The sequence below is a fragment of the Felis catus genome, chromosome A2 (assembly GCF_018350175.1).
Source record: "Felis catus isolate Fca126 chromosome A2, F.catus_Fca126_mat1.0, whole genome shotgun sequence".
Taxonomy (NCBI): domain Eukaryota; kingdom Metazoa; phylum Chordata; class Mammalia; order Carnivora; family Felidae; genus Felis; species Felis catus.
Window position 1 is genome coordinate 55,480,642 of NC_058369.1, and position 20,444 is coordinate 55,501,085.

A 20,444-nucleotide genomic window follows, 5' to 3' on the forward strand; every position below is an offset into this window, starting at 1 on the left:
TCGGTTAAGCGTCCAACTTCGGCTCAGGTCATGATCTCACGGTTCGTGGGTTCGAGCCCCACGTTGGGCTCTGGGCTGACAGCTCAGAGCCTGGAGCCTGCTTCGGATTCTGTGTCTCCCTCTCTCTCTGCTCCTCCCCCACTTGTGTTCTCTCTCTCTCTCTCTGTCTGTCTCTCAAAAGTAAATAAACATTAAAAAAATTTTTTTTTGAAAAAAAGAAAAATGAACGTTGACCAGAACCTTACATTACAGATGAAAATTAACTCAGGATAGTCACAGTCTTCAAAACTAAATCAGCTGAACTAAAAAGTCTTTTGGAGAAAACATCAGACCATATTTGCAATGTTGTGTAGGCAAAGATTTCTCAGGACACAGAAAGCAATTACCATAACAGAAAAAATGATAATTAGACTTTGCAAAGACTATTCTTATTTATCATAAGTCAAAATTTCAAATATTAATATGAAAGCCATATACTAAAGGAAAGTATGTGAACAATATTTATCAGCCAAATACTTATATCCAGATTCTTTAACAACTACAACTCGATAACAAAAAGATAAACAAACCATTAACATTGGCAAAAGACATAAGCAGACATTTCACAAAGCAAGATGTCTGGACAATAAACACTAGACAACACAAAATAAACACAGGAAGAATTGCTCACTTCGTCTTTAGAGACTGCAGTAAGTACTCCAGTGATATTCCACTACACATTCGCTGGGATATTTAAAGTTAAGAACCAAACAACAAAAATGTGGCAAGGATATTAATCAACTAGAAGTCTCACATATTTCTGGGAAGAACACAAAATGGTACAATGAGTGACACTTGGAAAGTTTTTGCAGTTTCTTGCTGAGTCAAACGAACACCTTTTTACTCAGCAATTCTACGTGCGGATTTATCCGAGAAAATTGAAAGCATGTCCACAAAAAAGCCAAACTTAGTTGGCAGATGTATTTGCTAGCTGATGCTCACCTGCCACTACTGGAGGAGAGACCTCGGCCGTTGGCATCTGTGATCACCACCCCCCCCCCCCCCCCCCCCCCCCAGCTTTCCACTCTTGCTTGGAATGTCTGCTTAGCAGTCACAGAGAACACTTCCCTATTTCATTAACAAATTTTGTGTGAGAGAGAGAGAGAGCGAGAGAGTGCATGAGATGGGGAGAGGGGTAGAAGGAGAGAGAGAGAGGGAAAAAAATCTTAAGCAGGCTCTACACTCAGTGCATAGCCTGCTGTGGGGCTCAATCCCACGAACCTGGGATCATGATCTGAACTGACATCAAGAGTTGGCCATTCAACTGACAGCCGCCCAGGTGCCCCAAGTTTCCATATTTCTGATCAGGGCAGCAAATGCAGACCTGAGGATGGATCCTACGTGGTCTGGATTAGTCCACATCCATGAAAGACCTGTTAACGTTTAGGGCACTTTTTAAATGAAACCTTGATTTACTAAATAGCAATGGTCTACATTTAGTCTGGATAGGAATATATTCCATCACCACCGCCCCCCCCCCCCCGCCCAGAGCATCTTATTTTCCTCTCTTTAAACTTCTTTGAATGTACAGAAACTTTTGTCTTCTTTCTGATTCCCTTTCTAATGAATTTAATTGGGGGAAAAATGTGAGAATCACTCAAGATCATATTGTGTAAGGATTCTGCTTTTACAGGGATGTCCTTATGAAAGTCTGCAATGGCTTTACTGCCAGAAAACCCTCTGGTCAGCACCACACTGTTCCATCATGATGTGTTTCTCACCGGTGGTCTCAGAGGGATCAGAACCTGGATTTCTCAGTACCTCAGTCACAGAATGCAGAAGGTTCCCAGCTCTTTGCAGGCACCTGTTCCATCCCCCCAAAAATCTGGGGTCACCAATATGCAGGGGATGCATGTTTATAACCCATTGTGGGGCCACTGCAGGGATTCCTGGAAAATGAAAACCAATCGGCTCCAAATGGGTTTTGCTGCCTTCACCTGTTGCCATGAGGGATATTTTTACACCTAATTTAAGTTGAGGACTTGTATGAAGCATGGAAATCATGGGATGCATGAGCGATGCTACCTAGAAACCATGAGTTTCATCTGAGAATCGACCTAGGGACGAGGGTGTCCATCACACTGTAGAGACAGGATGCTCACAGCCACTCTGAACTCACGGGAGGTGCAAGGAATCTCTTACCAAAGTAGTGGTATTACAAAGTCTGACGTGAGACTGTACTAACTTGATTTTAAGATTGAAATGAGAAAACTTAGTAAGTTCTACCATGATTGTGTTCTCTTCTGATCTCTCCACGCAGATGTGGCAAGGGAAGTGATTGGGAAAGTTTTGAGCTCAGCTCTTCCTAGGAGAGAATCAAGTAGAGTTAAGAGACAGGTAAAATGTTTCCACTAGGGACCCCACGGTTCTGCCCTCCCCCATCCTGTCCCTGTCACCTTTCTATAGACACTGAGATGACAGGCCTGTAGAAAGATGAGCTAATGACATCCTTGCCTTTAAACTGTGCAGATTCTTGGGGCGCCTGGGTGGCTCAGTCGGTTGAGTGTCCAACTTCGGCTCAAGTCATGATCTCATGGATTGTGAGTTCGAGCCCCACCTTGGGCTCTGCGCTGACAGCTCAGAGCCTGGAGCTTGTTTCAGATTCTGTCTCCCTCTCTCTCTGCCCTGACCCCGCTTGTGCTCTGTCTCTCTGTCTCTAAAATAAATAAACAGTAAAAAAATATTACAAAAATATTTAAACTGTGCAGATTCTTCCGGTGTGCACAGGTCACCCTATGCATCCACCCAGATAAGTGTGAAAAACTTCCCCAGACTTAGAATCGGTTCCCGGGTAGGATCCTAGGCAGGTGGTGGAAGTGGGCAAATTGGGTGTAATAGGGAAGTTTCTGGTAGCCTCTGATGAGCCATCAAGCTCTAACCATCTCCCACAGCTCAGAGGACTATTTTCTCTGCTGTGCACTGTGACCATTCATTTCTCGGAATAAAATGGCTTTCATTTATTTCCTTTATCAGTTCAGAAGGTACATATTATTATATTATCGACTCATTTTAAACTAAAACCTTACTAATTCATATTCATACTCATCTTGAAAGGGCACATTTCAGGTCTGGTCTTTATTTTTTTTGGAATGTCAGAAGTTTCTTTATGATTACTTGTTCTTATTAAGCACCAATTCAATACTGCAGAAAATTTCCAATTACTCTTCGACAATCCATTCTTCCCTCCCCCACCCAAATTCTTGATAAAGAGCTCTTCAAGCGAAGACACACTCTCTTCTCTCTTCTGTAAAAAACTTTATCAAATAAAGGCAAAGAAATGTGTTCATCTTGCTGTAAAATGCTGCCCATGGCTGTGGAAAAGTGTCTGCCCAGGCTCCTTTTATTGTCCAGGTCCTGAAAGACTCTCATTCATGAACTGTCTCTTCACAAGCAAATCCACCACGTGCTGAGGGTCCAAAACTTTCTCACAAAGTCTCAGTCAAGTCTCTTGTTTCAGCTGCCGTAACAGGCTCTCATCACCTCATCATCCTGTTTGTTTGCAGGTTTGGCATAAATTGCATTAAGTGCAAAACCAGGCTCTCCAGCAGTGGGAAAATTAGTGAATCCCAGCATATATATTTCTTTCTCACTTTGGATTTTGGAATTGCACTTTTAGAGTTTCTTTAGACGCTCAGAAATGCAGACAGTTATATATATATCAAGGTTCTATCAGCTTCATTCTTAATCTCATAGCTTTGGAAGAAGACATTGGCCTTGAAGTAATAAATGGTTTCATCTACAGTATCTGTATCTTTTGTCTCTCCAGGGGCAGGTCCTTTGAACTGACTTCTGATAGGCAACAGTGCCATGTTTCCAATGAGTTTGGTGTCAGGGTCCACGAGAGAAGAGTGGTAAGCAGGCATCTGGGCACCACCTGGGCTTCAACCTACAGGAGGAGGTTGGGCATCAGGTCTGGTTCTTAATTACTCAGTTGACGTCTCTCCATGAGTCAACTAGAACTATTATTTAATAAGTGTCTTCTATAATTTGTGTAATTAAGAAAACTCAGATTCTTTATTGGGAAATAAGGTTCTTTGTTCAAAAAATTGTTTTACAAAGCAAGTTTAACCTCATAGTACTATACGATATCCACCAGTATTTTCTCACGAAAACCTTTGTTGCCCCAGTTTTAATTTCACAGATTTCAAAATAATGGCATCAGCACTCAAGCTTGTGCCCTAACAGTTAGGAAATTTCAAATCACAGGACACTGGAAGTAAGGTTGCAACTAATTAAAAATAAAGAAAACAAAGTGATGATGATAGATGTCTCTTCTGCTTGTTTAAGAACACTATCTCCCAGAAATTTGTGAGAAAGACTATTTGGGTCCATTTATCTTTTCTCTACAATTTAGTTCATGTTCATTTAACAAATTCCTCTACCCCTTTCATTTATGGATATGCCAGAACACATTTCATTAGGAAGAAAATTTACGACTCTGATCGCTATGTTTGGGTTTTAAGTTATTTTTTCAAACTTTATCTTCTCATGCATTTATTATGAAGAGGTAAATGTGAACTGATCTCCTTTCTTGTTACTGGAATACAAAGATTTTGGTGATAAATAAAAGTGAAATCAGTTTAGCAAAAAAGACACACTGCTCTTATTTCACCACTGTTTGGTTGATCAGGGAAACCAATTCTCATGTAGGACCATTTGAGTTCCTGAGATTTGACAACTCTGTATTTGTGATGTAGTGCCTCTGGGATTTTAATGTTTATTTAATTTGGAGAAATAATTACTCTTCTCATCATTCTTCTTCTTCTTCTTCTTCTTCTTCTTCTTCTTTTCTTTCTTTCTTTCTTTCTTTCTTTCTTTTTTTTTTTGAGAGAGTGCGAGAGAGCACACACATGAGTGGAGGAGGAGCAGAGGGAGAGGGAGAGAGAGAATCTCAAGCAGGCTCCATGCTGCACATAGAGTTCCGAGTTGGGGCTTGATCTCACAATTGTGAGGTCATGACCTAAGCGGAGATCAAGAGTTGGCCGTTTAACCGAGTCACCCAGGTGCCGCCAGGATCCAGTGGTTTTAAAGCAGTGGTTTTAAAGCACCTCAACCATGATTTCTTGAATATTAGTGCAAGTTCATAGCAACTACACACTCCTGCCTTTCCTTCCTTAATCATTTCTATTTGTAGGACTGTAGTCCCCTTAATAACACTGAAAATAATGGCAGTCCTTCACCCTAATGCATATGATTGAAACTTGCTACTTGATCACTTTTATAATGTTACCTATTTATAAAATTCTATATTTTCTTTTTTAAAAGTCTATTTATTTATTTATTTTTGAGAGAGAGAGTGTACATGAGTGGGGGAGGGGCAGAGAAAGAGGGAGAGAAAGAATCCCAAGCAGGCTCCACACTCAGCACTGTGCCTGACAAGTAGCTCACGATGATGCTGAGATCATGACCTGAGCCAAAATCAAGAGCTGGAGGTTGAAATACAAAGATAAAGAGAGAATTCTGAAAGCAGCTAGGGACAAATGGGCCATAACCTACAAAGGTAAACACATAAGGGTAGTAGCAGACCTGACCACTGAAACTTGGCAGGCCAGAAGAGAGTGGCAGGAAATATTCAATACGCTGAATAGGAAGAATATGCAGCCAAGAATCCTTTTATCCAGCAAGACTGTCATTCAAAATAGAAGGACAGATTAAAAGTTTCCCAGACAAAAAAAAAACCTAAAGGAATGCATGACTACTGAATGAGCCCTGTGGGAGATCCCAAGGGGGATTCTGGGAGTGCAAAGCAGCAAAGACTACAAAGGACCAGAGACATCACCACAAGCATGAAACCTACAGATAACACAATGACACTAAATCCGTATCTTTCAATAATCACTCTGAACGTGAATGGACTAAATGCCCCAATCAAAAGCAATCTATATGTTGCCTACAAAAGACTAATTTTAGACCTGAGGACACCTGCAGATTGAAAGTGAAGGGATGGAGAGCCATCTATCATGCTACTGGAAGTCAAAAGAAAGCTGGAATAGCCATACTTATATCAGACAAACTAGATTTTAAAACAAAGACTGTAACAAGAGATGAAAAAGGGCATTATATCATAATTAAAGTGTCTATCCATCAAGAAGAGATAACAATTGTAAATGTTTATGCTCCTAACATGAAGGAACACAAATATATGAATCAATTAATCACAAACATAAATAAATCTATACATAACAATACTGTAATTGCAGGAGACTTCAACGCTCCACTTACAATAATGGACAGATCATCTCGTCAGAAAATCAGTAAGGAACTAACGGCTCTGAATGACACATTGGATCAGGTGGACTTAACAGATATATTCAGGTCTTTTCATCCAAAAGCAGAATACACATTCTTCTCAAATGCACATGGAATATTCTTCAAAACAGATCACATACTGGGTCACAAAACAGCCTTCAACAAATATAAAAGGACTGAGATCATACCATGTATATTTTCAGATCACAACCCTATGAAACTTGAATTCAACCACAAGAAAAAATTTGGAAAGCCTGCAAATACATGGAAACTAACATCCTACTGAAGAATTAATGGGTCAACCAGGAAATTTTAAAATATATGGAAGTAAATGAAAATGAAAACATGACAGTCCAAACCATTTGGGATGCAGCAAAGGCAGTCCTAAGAGGAAAACACATTGTAATCCAGAAATCTCTCAAGAAGCAAGAAAAATACCAAATACAGGATCTAACCTCACACCTAAAGGAACTAGAAACAGAGCAGCAAAGAAACCCCAAAGCCAGCAGAAGAAGAGAAATAATAAAAATTAGAGCAGAAATGAACAATATAGAATTCCCCCCCCCCAAAAAAAAAAACAAAACCCAAAAACCAGTAAAACAGATCAATGAATCTAAGAGCTGGTTCTTTGAAAGAATTAACAAAATGGATAACCCCCTAGCAAGTTTGATCAAAAAGAAAAAGGAAAGGGCCCAAATAAATAAAATCAAAAATGAAAGAGGAGAGATTACTACCACCACTGCAGAAATACAAACAATAATAAGAGAATATTATGAGCAATTATAAGCCAATAAATTGGGCAATCTGGAAGAAATGGACAAATTCCTAGAACCATATAAACTACCAAAACTGAAACAGGAAGAAATAGAAAATCTGAATAGACTCATAATGAGTAAAGAAATTGATTCAGTTATCAAAAATCTCCCAACAAACAAGAGTCCAGGGCCAGATGGCTTTCCAGGGGAATTCTACTAAACATTTAAAGAAGAGTTAACACCTATTCTTCTGAAGCTGTTCCAAAAAATAGAAACAGAAGGAAAACTTCCAAACTCATTCTATGAGGCCAGCATTGTCTTGATTCCAAAACCAGACAAAGACCCCACTAAAGAGGAGAACTACAGACCAATTTCCGTAATGAACATGGATGCAAAAATTCTCAATAAGGTACTAGCCAACCAGATCCAACAATACATTAAAAGAATTATTCACCATGATCAAGTGGGATTTATATCTGGGATGCAGGACTGGTTCAATATCCGCAAATCAATCAATGTGATACATCACATTAATAAAAGAAAGAATGAGAACCACACAATCCTCTCCATAGATGCAGAGAAAGCATTTGACAAAATACAGTGCCCTTTATTGATAAAAACCCTCAATAAAGTAGGGACAGAAGGATCATGCCTCCAGATCGTTAAAAGCCATATGCGAAAGACCCAACTTTAATATCATCCTCAATGGGGAAAACCTGAGAGCTTTCCCCCCAATGTCAGGAACAGAACACGGATGTCCACTCTCACCACTGTTACTCAACACAGTATTAGAAGTCTTAGCCTCAGCCATCAGACAATACAAAGGAATAAAAGTCATCCAAACTGGCAAGGAGGAAGTCAAACTTTCACTCTTCACAGACAACATGATACTCTATATGGAAAACCCAAAAGATTGCACCAAAAAACTGCTAGAACTGATCCATAAATTCAGCAGAGTCACAGGATATAAAATCAATGCACAGAAATTGGTTGCATTTCCATACACTAATAATGAAGCAGCAGAAAGAGAAATCAAGGAATCGGTCCCATTTACAATTGCACCAAATCCCATAAAATACCTAGGAATAAACCAAACCAAAGAGGTGAAATATCTATACATTGAAAACTATGGAAAACTTATGAAAGAAATTGAAGAAGACACGCACAAACAAAGGAAAAATATTCCATGTTCATGGATTGGAAGAATACTGTTAACATGTCAATACTACCCAAGGCAATCTATGTGTTCAACGCAATCCCTAACAAAATAACACCAGCGCTCTTCACAGAGCTAGAACAAACAACCCTAAAATGTGTATGGAACCAGAAAAGATGCCAAATACCCAAAGCAATCCTGAAAAAGAAAACCAAAGCAGGAGGCATCACAATCCTGGACTTCAAGCTATATTACAAAGCTCTAATCATCAAGACAGTATGGTACTGGCACAAAAACAGACATACAGGTCAACGGAACATGCGCTAGCAACTGAGCCTATCAGACGCCCCAGTAAGAAAGTCTCTTGAAAACAGTAAGAGATAAAAGATACATTCCATATTGGGAAACAATGATTTGGATGACCATGGATTTCTCATCAGAAATAACAAATGTCAAAAACCAGTGGAAAAATATCTTTAAGTGGTGCCAACCCCCCCCCTCAAAAAACCCTCCCAAACCTGTTCTATATCCAGAAAAAATTTTCCTTCAGGAATAAGAGTAAAATGAATTAATTCTCAATTGAAGTAAAACTCAAAGAAGTATGTGCCGGCCAATCTGCTCAATGAGAAAGGCTAACGTAGTTCATCCTGAAGGGAAATGATCCAGAGGGAAAGTCAGTACTTCAGGAATTAAAGTAAAGCCCAGAAATGGTAAATAGCAAGATAAGTAGAAAATACGACCTCTTATTTTTTCCTAGATTTTCATTAAAATATACAAGGGCTGTTTAAAGCAAAATTTATAACATAGGTTAGTGGCTGTTTCACTCCACGTATGTGTACCACATAAGACAGCAGTGGGGTCATAATGAACCCACACGGTGTCCCAGTTCTGAGAATTTACATAAAGTGGTACTTTATTAATTCTAAGTAGATTCTAAAAAGTCAGATACGTATATTATCATTCTCAGGGCAGCAAGAAATAAAAATGTTCGAAGACATATTGCCAAAATGCCATGTGATAAGTTAGAATAGTGATATTATTAAACTGATTCAAAAGAAAGCAGGAGAAGAGAAGAATAAAAAACAGGAGAGAGGGGCGCCTGGGTGGCGCAGTCGGTTAAGCGTCCGACTTCAGCCAGGTCACGATCTCGCGGTCCGTGAGTTCGAGCCCCGCGTCAGGCTCTGGGCTGATGGCTCGGAGCCTGGAGCCTGTTTCCGATTCTGTGTCTCCCTCTCTCTCTGCCCCTCCCCCGCTCATGCTCTGTCTCTCTCTGTCCCAAAAATAAGTAAAAAACGTTGAAAAAAAAAATAAAAAAAAAAAAAAAAACAGGAGAGACAAACAGACAATACATAAGAAAATGACAGCTCTCAATCCGACTGTATCCATAATTATATGAAATGTTACTAATATAAACAATCCAAAGGCAAAGATGGATAGTGATTTAAGAAAAAGAAGTCCGTGACAATAAATTATATTCAGAAAAGAAAAAAAGAAAAAAGACAAGTCCATATTATATGTATTCCAAAATAGGAATACTTTAAAACAGGAAGTGAGAGACATACCATGTAAAAAGTAAGGAGAGGAAGTCCCAGGCGGTTATTCTAATATCAGGTGAAACAGACATAAAGGGAAAGCAATTTTTTACCTCTTCAAAAGTGGGATAAAATACATAAAACATAAAATTTAACATCTTAACCGTGTTGAAGAGGCACTAAGCCCACGCACACTGCTGTGCAGCCATCACCACTGTCCACCTCTAGAACTTTTCTCATCTTGCATAGTTGAACTCTGTCCCCATGGAACACAACTCGCCGTTGCCCCTCCCCCAGCCCCTGGCGGCCACCATCCTATTTTCCATCTCTGAATTTCACTCTAGGGACCTCATGTAAGTGGAATCGTTCAGGATTCGTCCTTTTGTGATAGGCTCGTTTCACTGGGCACAACGTCCTCAAGGTTCATCCATATCGTAGCCTGTGTCAGTTTCCTTCTGACCCTCAGAAGTCCCCTTCCTCTGTTTCCTCTGGCCAGAACAACATGGTTTCTACTATTCACGAGAGAAAAGAAATGGGAAACTCATCCTCATGTAGGATGCATCTTCTGGTTTTGGCTCGCGCCACAATTGGCCTGCTTTTGTTGACTTTTCAGAGGCCTCGGACAGTTGCCTCTTACGGTTCCCCCAAAGATTTAGCTGTCGTTAGCAAAAACAACAGGTTTCAATAGCAGAATTGGAACTCTTCCATCAAATTTCAATTTAAATTTCTTCCACATTATTTTTATAATTTTCATATGGATATGATGTAATGAAAGTTTTCCTTCGTATTAGTTTGGACTTCAAATTCTACGAATGTGAGTGATTCGGAATCTATACATTCTCTAGTTATTTCTCAAGAACAAGAAGGAAGCAAATAATAAGTCATTCATAAAATAGTCCCAAGAATAAGATAAGCTATATATGAGTGAAAAATCTAAATTTTCAGAACATTCAGAAACCTAATTTCTGGTGAAATTAAGTGTCCAGATACTGTAATAATCAACAGTCCAGATATTGTAATAACCACATATGTAATATAAGTATGAAAATATTAAAGACATAAATATAAGACTTAAAACATGAACAAAGATCCAAATTACTCTAAAAATGAACCAGATTTTATGCAGGGGAGCAAGTTTCCCATTTCTTGGCTCCCATGCATTTTTTTTCTCCTGAATTGGCCCGGCAGTAGTAACAGAAACCACATCCATCTGGCCCATGGATACAGAAAAAGGACCTTCGAGGACCAGAGAGTGTGGGAGGGAACTCCAGAGGAGAGAACCAGAAAAGGGGTCCTAGTTCCGTGTAGGCCCGGCAGTGTCCCAGCCAAACCCCTGACCACGTATGGCACACATACAGAATAACAGAGCAATGTGATCTAGTACACAGAATCTGAACTAGACATATAGGTTGATGGACCCAAACCAGGTTGATTGCCTTCTTCAGCAAAACAACATCTCAAAAGGCACATACCAGGCCTGAGAACACAGCATAATACTCACAATGTCTAAATATAATTCAAAAGGACTCAATATACAAACAGGAAAATGTGACCAATTGGAAGGGATAAACACAATCAACAGATGCCAGACTTATATAGATGTTGAAAATATATTACTATTTAAGTCACTCTGTTTGTGGTCTTGTTAGAGCAACTCTAGAAATCTACCAGGGGTTTTCTTCCAATGTGGAATAGAGTGTGACTTCTTGAAGAATGCTTTACCAAATTCATTGCTTTTATAAGGATTATCATCTCTGCAGAACTTTGGTGGCTAAGGAGTTTTAACTCCTGGATCTATAGCTTCTCACTTTCATTAAAATCAGAGGGATTCTTTATAGTATGACTTGTTTGCTCTTTTCCCTAGTGAAGGCCTTCCTACTTTTATCACACTTACGGGAATCTCTCCACTTTATTAATCCCTTGAGAACTTATGAGGTTTGTTATGACTGAAGGTTTTCCCATACTGATTACATTTTAGAAGTTTTACTCCTGCATGGCTTATGCAATAGCACAGAATAATTTCCCACATTCGCTGTGTCCGTAAGAATTCACTCATGCCAGCAGTTTCTCTCATCTTCGCCTAAACTACGTTTGAAATGCCCTCAAACAATTACGGGATATTTTTCTTAGAGGAATAAGCTCTGAGCTCAGATGCAATTGGGTTTCCACTTTGACCATATTCATGTCCTTCCTGCGCAGTCCAGTGCTTTCTTGAAAATGAATACAACTGGCTTGAAATCTCCTTTTCCATAAATGGAACAAATAACTCTTCTTTGTGAATACTCTTGTAATCTACCTCGGCATATGCTTGGTCAGAAGAGCCCTGTTGTCTGTTTGATACTCTGGTTTCAGGTCTACTTTTCCAGTACTAAAACTCTCAAGTGCAAACAGTCCCTTCCCTGTCTGAAAAAGTACCCATCCTAAGCCAACTGGTACAAAAATGGACATAGTGGGGAAGAGAACATTTGAATTATTTCAGATATGATCTCCTATGATGCAGCAAACCCATAAAGCACACACAAGAAGTTAGCAGAAAACTGGAGAGCTACTAGAAACTAAGGAGCTTAGAGAGATGTCAGGGAGAATGGCAGAGTTAAGTACCTCCAATCCCTGCTTCATAAAAGCAACGAGGACATCAGCAAAAAATAGTCCAAATCAACCCTTTCAGACTCTTGAAATTAACCAAAAGCTTGTAATAAGAGAGCATTTATTCAAGAAAGGCGGCTGGATGTGGGTTAAGCACAGCACACTCTGGGGCATTTAAATTGCTCTATTCAGACCCTCTTCTCCTTGTCTGTGGGTATTTTTGAAAGTCAAGAGCCAGCAGTCATGGTGAAAATCCGCAGCCCAGCAGCCAATGGAGGGGAAAGAACCAGATGGAACACATTCAAAGCCCCATTCCAAGAGAATTATCTTTATTTCATCTGTCTGGAAGTTCCTGAGATAACCCCACTCGAAAGCTTTCTCTTTATTTTATCTTCCTCAGGATTACCCACAGTGAGAAGCCTTTGTAACAGGGCCCTGGGTCAAAAACAATCAGCAGCAGTTCAGCCACGTGAGGTGGTGATAACAGGAGGAGGTAAAAATCAAGCTAACCAAAACCTTCTAAAAAGTATAATCTGGAGAAAATCTGGAGAACAAGGGTCAATGGGGGGCTCCGAATTCCAGGGGAATCTAAAAATCACGAGCACATACAGGGTATTGTTCACACTCAGGGCTACAGGTACGCCAGGAAAGGCATGATGAGGCCGAGTTCTCTCGCCTGTGGCCGGTCATGATGCTTTGTGCAAGCAGGAAGCAAAGACTAAGACAGGATTATAAGTGACTTGCAGTGTTGAAGCCAATGCCCCAACACACACAGTGCCGCTCAGTCAACTCCGAGACATATTAGCTCCATGCTTTTAAGAAAATCTCTCTCCAACCAATTACCAGCTGACCGATGTGGTCAAATAGCCAGTATTTCAGTGGCCACAATGAGAAAAAAAATATTACGGACTTTACAAATTCAGCCGAATCCCACGGCCCCAATATTAGCAATGTTAACATCCTGGGCAGGTATCCTTTTATCCTGTTTTCCTTAGAGAAATACTACCTATAGTTGCTGCCTCTAAACTTAAAAAAAATTTTTTTTTAACGTTTATTTATTTTTGAGACAGAGAGAGACAGAGCACGAATGGGGGAGGGGCAGAGAGAGAGGGAGACACAGAATCGGAAGCAGGTTCCAGGCTCTGAGCCATCAGCCCAGAGCCCGACGTGGGGCTCAAACTCACGGACCGCGAGATCGCGACCTGAGCTGAAGTCGGACGCTTAACCAACTGAGCCACCCAGGCGCCCCTGCCTCTAAACTTTTTAAATAATGTTTATTAATGTTTGAGGCTGGGAGGGGCAAAAGGAGAGGGAGGGAGATACAGAATCCAAAAGAGGCTCCAGGCTTGAGCTGTCAGCACAGAACCTGACACAGGGCTCGAACCCATGAGCCATGAGATCATGACCTGAGACAAAGTGGGACGCTTAACCACCTGAGCCACCCAGACACCCCTGATTGTTGCCTCCAATTCCTTCACTCCCATTCTCCCAAATCTCATCGTCCCCCTTGGTGTCTCTGTTCACTGCCTCAGTGAACAGTGTCTCATTTTGAGCACAAGGTGGTATCATCCTTCTTGAAATCACCTCTTCTCTGAAATCCCTGTCATTACATTTACCTGGTTTGCCATCTGCCAGACTGAATGCCCTTTCTGTCTCCTTCACGCACTTCCCTCTCTCTCTAAAGTCGGTGTGCCCAGGACTCAGGGTGAGGTCTCTATGCTTCTGTCTGTACCTGCAGTCTCATGGCATTAAATATTATCCAACTCCCATGACCTCCTGTCTTCTTCCTACCTGGAGGGCTCTCCCCATGGATATCTAAGAGTATCTCACGCTAACAATGCAAACATGGAAGTCCTCCTGCCCTGGGGAAAAAAAACTGTCTCTGTTTTTCCTGCCCCAAGTCTCTTTTCCTCTTTGTCCAGGAGCAGGTGACATGAGCCTTCTGTGTTGTTGTCACGAGCATGCTATGAAGGCGTACGCTCAGAAGACACACAAGTCGTGTCTTTCCACGAGGCCAGTTTAAGTCAGTCATCAAGCAGGGTTAACATAATTCTAAAGCAGGTTCAGGATTCCCAACCCAGTGACATTGCACCACGTGATTCACTTGGCTCCTTACACAGCACACAAAGAACACTAGACAAGTCACACAACAAACGAGCTAACACACGGGGGGTAGGAAGCTAAGGAACCAAACGTGAAGTCAGTGTGTGGGCTCACAGCCGAGATGAGGCCTCGGTCCGGTCCGGGTCAGCTCTCGGCACTTACTGCTTATTATGTTCAAGCAGCGAGGGATCCCAGTTCTGTTTGGAGATCAGTCAGGCGGAGCCTTCGGCATCAGCTACCTTTCTGAAGTGGTCAGGCAGGGGTCAGTGTCTGAGGAGTCCGACAGCTTGCTGCCAAAATCCTCCCCCTTTAAAGGGATTTCATCAGCGTTGGGCCCCTGCAGACCTCCGCTGCTTCTGCCTGTTCTCAGTTCTGGGGTGTCATCAGCTGGCGCTGGTCTCAGGGATATCTGGTAGCTGCGGTACGCTTGGCTGCTTGTGTCATTGCTTGACTCAGGGAACTGCTTGCTCTCTACAATTATCACCAAGGGACCTGCTTGCTCTCTACAATCTTGCTCTCTACAGTTATCTAAGCCAAAAGCTCAGGAATCATCTTTAGATGCTTTTCTCCTGTATCTGTCATACCTATCCATCGGCAAACCCTGCCTTCTTTAGAGCCAAAATAATATATGGTAAAACCTTGGTTTGCGAGCATAATTCGTTCTGAAACGGGCTTGTAATCCAAAGCACTTGTATATCAAAGTGAATTTCCCTATAAGAAATAATGGAAACTCAGATGACTTGTTCCACAACCCAAAAATATTCATATAAAAATGACTACAGGGGCGCCTAGGTGGCTGAGTTGGTTGAGCATCCAACTCTTGGTTTCGGCTCAGGTCATGATCTTGTGGTTTGTGAGATCGAGCCCTGTGGTGGGCACTGTGCTGACGGTACGGAGCCTGCTTGGGATTCTCTCTCTCTCCCTCTCTTTCTGCCCTTCCCCCACTCATGCTTGCTCTCTCTCAAAATAAACTTAAAAATTTTTAAATGATGATAATACTGTAATATAATACAAAATAATAAAGAAACTATAAAATATAAAGAAAAATAAATTAACCTGCACTTACCTTTGAAAAACTTCATGAGTGGTGTGAGGGAGACAAGAGAGAGGAGGGTTATTGTGTAGGACAACTTTCATTACCACTAATGGAGTCACTGCAATCTATTGACTCAATGGAATCTTTTTTTCTGCATGGGGGCCATTGTATACACTCACAAAGATGTTGACTACAGTACAGTATTAATAAACTGCTGTCAGATACTGTATTTAATGTAACTGGCAACAAGGCAGCAGAGGAAAGGGTCTATGTCTGCAGGCAGCCTGACCTAGAATGAAGCAAAGCATTCCTAAGCTTACTCTTGTATGGAAAAGCAAAGAACTGTCCGTAGGTGCTTTGAAGTGACAAAAAATACAGGAGTGCCAGTTGTGGGCACCTTCCAATGTTCTGAAAAATCACGGATTTCTACCAAACATCATGGTGTGAGACTGAGCATCTGAGCATGGGAGATGATCACCCACAATCCTGCAGGGAGAGAGAGGGAGAGAAAGAGAGAGAGAGAGAGAGAGAGAGAGAGAGAGAGAAAGAGAGAGAAGAACCACTGGCTCAGTTGTGATCACATGACATTCAGCATCACGTACTACTACTCACATTACAAGACATTGCTCGTTTACCAATTTAAAAATTTGGGGTGCCTGGGTGGCTCAGTCGGTTGAGCATCCGACTTTGGCGCAGGTCACGATCTCACAGTCTGTGAGTTCGAGCCCCACGTCAGGCTCTGTGCTGACAGCTCAGAGCCTGGAGCCCGCTTGGGATTCTGTGTCTCCCTCTCTCTCTGCCCCTCCCCTGCTCATGCTCTGTCTCTCTCTGTCTCAAAAATAAATAAAAACATTAAAAAAATAAAAATAAATAAAGATAAAAAAATAAAATGTATTAGAAATGTTTGCTCGTCTTACAGAACACTCCCAGAACAAGTTACTCGCAATCCAAGGTTTTACCGTCTACCCCAAATCCAAGCGCTTTTAGTCTATCATCTAGTCACGTGCCATGACACAATATACATTCTACTGATACCCATGTCTATTGTGGCAAGATCTGCCAGGTGCTCACAAATCCTCACTTCCCAGTCTCCCTGAACTTACTTCAGACCACATGACTGGGTTCATGCTGCTGGAAGAAGGAAACAGGTAGCATATGCTGCCCCCAGCTTCAAATGTCCCCCTCAGTCTTCCTCTCACAGGCCGGAAGCAGCGGTTGAGGAGTTGGCAGAGCGACAAGCTGTTCCAGCCCAGACCCCAAACCACCTTCTGGGGTTGCTGCCCAGAGTTGCCTCCCGAGCACATCACACCATGCAGTGTGAGGAATAAACTTTTTTATGTTAAGCAACTGACATTTGGGAGCTTTTTGGGCACTGCAGCCGGCATGTACCCTAATGGATGGACACGTATAAAAAGCACATGTAGAGACCGATCCACGTGGACCAGTAGCTACCTCTGGGACAGCGCTTGAACTGGGTGCATCAGACAAGGTGAACCTCAGCCTAATCTACAATGTTTTTATTTTCACAAGGATAATGAATGTATACATTTTAGGTGTTGATAACAAATTTAAAAGACAATCCCTGGGGGCACCTGGGTGGCTCAGTTGGTTGAGCATCTCACTCTTGATTTTGGCTCAGGTCATGACCCCAGGGTTGTGGGATTGAGCCCCGTGTTGGGCTCTATGCTGAGTGTAGAGCCTGCTTAGGATTCTCTCTTCCTCTCTCTCTCTCTCTCTCTCTCTCTCTCTGCCCCCCCTGTCTCTTAGCCCCTCCCCCCACTTGCATGTTCTGTCTCTCTCTAAAAAAAAAAAAAAAAAATTTAAAAAGACAATCCCTGAATTCCCCTCCTCTTTCTCCTGGAAAACTCTATTCCCGAACTGCCTTTCCCTTACTCAGCTCCATGGTTCCCTGGGCTCCATGCCTTGGCTCAGGGCTAGGGCAGGAAAGGATGAGATACAGTCAACGAATCAGTCAACAGACACCAGCACCAATCCCTTGGGCCCTGGACTGTCACAAACTGGACAGGACGAGGTAAATGAGTCATGTTCCCTGGCCCTGGGCAGCTTTCTCATCAGAGTGGCCACTCTGTGCAAAGAACTGTGCTGTATTACAAGCTCACATGCTGAAGATGGGACTTGTCTGGGACACAAGGGAGCCGACTCTCTGGGTCTGTCTCTTCATCAGTGTCCAAAGCTAGCAGGGAGGCAGAACAGAAAGGATAATTGCATCAGGGTGAGGACAGAATGTGTGCTCAGATCAAGGAGAAAGGCCACAAAAGTAGAAGTGATCAAATCAGGAGCACCTAAAGAAGACGCGCCTAAGGTGGGTCTTCATGGCGGAGCACAAGCTCAATGAGACAGCAAGAGTAAGGGAAGGAGCATGCAAGTTGGCAGGACCCACATGTGCAAAGCATAAGAGGTGAAATGATCCTTTACTGTCAAGACACCGATGGCCTCACTCTGTTATAAACTCAGGGTGTGTGCATGGGAGAGGCACTCTGGGCAGGCACCCCTGTGTGAATTTGGACTTGATCCACAGGGCTGCCACCACCACTGTGTAGATTGCATCCTTGGGTGTCTGGCCACAAGGGCAAATGGGGCTGAAATCCAATCAACTCAATCCACCAAGCAATGCACCCTGGCACTGGTTTGAGTCTACCTGGAGAAAGGGATGGCTTTTTCTCACTTCCCAAATATGCTGTGGAGTCTGACAGCAGCCTTCATTATCCTGCCCCCAACACCACAGCTTTCAAAGCCTTTTCACTTATTGGATCTCACTGAATGAATTCTCACAACTCCGTGGAATAGGGATTATGAGCACGATTTCACAGATGAAGAAATAAGGCTGAGAGGTGGAGAAGGACAAAACTCTCCAAAGAGGCACTACTCAATTCCAGGGAGTCTACTCAGGTCAAAAGATCTTGGAAAATGGGGTGCCTGGGTGGCTCAGTTGGTTGAGTGTCCGAGTTTGGCTCAGGTCATGATCTTACAGTTTGTGGGTACGAGCCCCTCGTCAGGCTCTGTGCTGACAGCTCAGAGCCTGGAGCCTGCTTCCAATTCTGTCTCTCCCTCTCTCTCTCTGCCCCTCCTCCACTTGCAGTCTTCCTCTCTCTCTCTCTCTCTCTCTCAAAAAAAATAAATAAATAAAAATTTAAAAAAATTAAAAAAAGATCTTGGGGACAAATTAGTGAGACTGTTGGCCATTTGCCCTGTGCAAAACACAGGCTTGACAAATACAACTAAAGTTCATTATACACATTGTGCAACATGACCAGAAATAGAAATCTGAACAAGGCAAAATAATAGCTCTTTTAATAATTCTAATATTTCCTTTCATTCTATTAGACTGTCTTTGGTGGAAACTCATCTATAAAAGGATGGACTATCCCCTCACTATCTGGCAGCAGAGACCAGGTCGTGACTGCTTCATGACATCAAGCAAAAATCCATTTTGTGGCCCCTCCTACGATGGGGAGGGGCCTACAATTTCACACATCTGAAATGTTAGATATTTCACCAAGAAACCAAGGCAAGTAACACTATTTGATTTTTACCTAATATTACTTGGGTGGAAGATAAATGGGACTTTGCGGGGGAAAAAAATCCTTCTGATGGAATTCTTTTTCCTGGTTTATGAAAAAACAGCCTGACAAAGGGAAGGGCATGTTCCCAACCTTGGCCAAGGTCCCTGAAGCATCCAGGCACCAAAGGTTGTACGAAGAAGCTGTGAGTGAATTCGGACCCCGAACTAGCTTCTGAGTCCACTATGGGGCTTGCTGTCCAAGGATAGATGACGGTACCAAAACACTGGGTAGGTAAGCGTCCCTGTTTCTATCTGGAACATTAATGAGATACATAAAATTCATCGAGAGTTGTACTAGAAACACCTAACCTAAGTTTATAAAACAAGTTGTCGAGGGTCTTTCTAAAAGTTCCAACAACCAAGCCAGTTTACAGGTAGCCAGTACTCAGGGGCTACTGGAGAAAGCTTTGAATACAGTTTCGGCGCCATCTTGTGTCAGTATCGAGATCAGCATGTCTAAACAAGAAAAAGAAAAAAAAAAAAAACATACAGCAGAGGTATGAAGGAGTTCATAGACTCTGGGAGGGGTGAGTAGCCAGGTGTTCCTGAAAATTTAGGGATGGAAGGGAGATGCCAATGGAGCCAGCTCCTGAAGGAAGCCTGTGTTTCACAGGCACTGAAGGGCTGTTAGCACCTCAGGGAGGTGATCAGATGTGTGTTTTAGAACACTTCAGGTGCAGGCATACAGGCATGGGCTTCAAGAAGGCATCAGGTGCTTATGGGTTCAGCATGTCCAAGCCTATGCTTACTATCGGAATTCTTGGGCCAGATCATAAGAATAGCTGCCTTCTACCGGAGCACGAGCAGGGATTATCGGCTGACTTGCTCACATCTCTATCCACACTGCCTAGAACCTTAAGAGTTCTTCTTAAAAAATGAAAGGGGCTCATTTCACAATAGAAAGACGCCATGATAATACTGTCAAAGTGCAGATCCCCTACCCCATCCATCCCCCCAGGCACCTTTGTGAGAATAAGGCATCTCACAAGCCCGACCAGCAGGCATCAGTCTCCTAACCCTACAGGTGAAAACAAGGAGGCTGAGCGAGGTTGCCCTGCTAAGAGCAAAGACCCTCTCCCCATCTGTGACTCCTTCACTGCTCAGGCCCCAGAGAGCTCCTGTTTCATGTAAATATGTTGGACTTTGGGACCAGGCAAGGCTTAACCGTGTGTCAGCGTTGTCACACATGTACCCTCTGGACCTCCAGGTTATGGCATCTACCGCACGCCCGGAAAATGAGGCTTAATTATGGTTCCAGAAAAACGGTCTTTCAAGTGACATTCCCCGGGACGAACCCCAACGAGAGAGGGAATATTCAATCCCCCTAGAAAATATAAAAACTCCGCATCATCCCCTGAGGGGTAGGGCTTAAGAAAGGCTGCGTCTTCTGCCTCCCTCCATTACC

At 42.4% G+C, this 20,444-nt stretch overlaps 1 pseudogene; it reads right to left on the minus strand.

The window, feature by feature from the left end:
* Positions 1 to 2,655: 2,655 nt before the first annotated feature.
* LOC101081369 lies at positions 2,656 to 4,814 on the minus strand (annotated as a pseudogene).
* Positions 4,815 to 20,444: the final 15,630 nt, after the last annotated feature.